Source organism: Chaetura pelagica, unplaced genomic scaffold, assembly GCF_000747805.2.
Source record: "Chaetura pelagica isolate M959 unplaced genomic scaffold, ChaPel_1.0 scaffold192, whole genome shotgun sequence".
NCBI lineage: Eukaryota > Metazoa > Chordata > Aves > Apodiformes > Apodidae > Chaetura > Chaetura pelagica.
This window is the reverse complement of record NW_009952570.1, coordinates 908,307-909,038: the sequence shown is the minus strand read 5'-3', so window position 1 is coordinate 909,038 and position 732 is coordinate 908,307.

Genomic DNA, 732 nt, shown 5'->3' with positions numbered 1-732 from the left:
CTCGGGCGGGTTTTCAGCCCGCTGTGGCTCGAGGCCATGACCAGTGCCCTCCGGCAGTGCCCCGAGAACGGGTAACAAGGGGGATAAAGAGGCAAAGAACAGGTGGCTGGGGGGGGAGGGGGAGGCCTGGGGGGTGTTTCGCTGCAATTACCAGGCACAGCACTGGGGGAGAAGGTGCGCAAAGGCACCAGAACATGTTGCAGGTACGTCCGGCGGTGTCCTGGCCGGCCTCGCGGGGCTGAGGCAGTGTCTCCCTTTGGTCACACACGTCCACGTCAACCTGTCACCCTGTCGTCTCCCGTGGCTCGCAGGGACTTGTTCTTCCTCATTTCCCTGGAGTGGAAAACTGATCTCCAAATGGTTCTAAATGTCCACAGTTAGATCAGGAGGAAAAAAGCATGACTAGTCAGTGCAGGTGGGCAATGGCCAAAAGGGCAAACTCCTCCCACCCACACAACCCACTGATGGGAGCCTGTTGCTCAGGACTGTCCCCTCTCAGCCCCACAGTCCTTCGCCTGTCACACGGGGCACCGTGTGTGTCGGGTCACTTCAGGGAAGAGCAGGTCCTGTCTTGTAGGCCTGGACATCCAGACATGAGGGACACGCAGCTCAGGGCAGGGGGCTGCGACTGCAGAGCCCAATCCATGGCCAAACACGTTAGTCATGTGGTGGAAGAGAGCTGTGCTTCAGCCACCTGGCTTTTTAAGCAGTCCTGAAGGCTTGAATAAATTC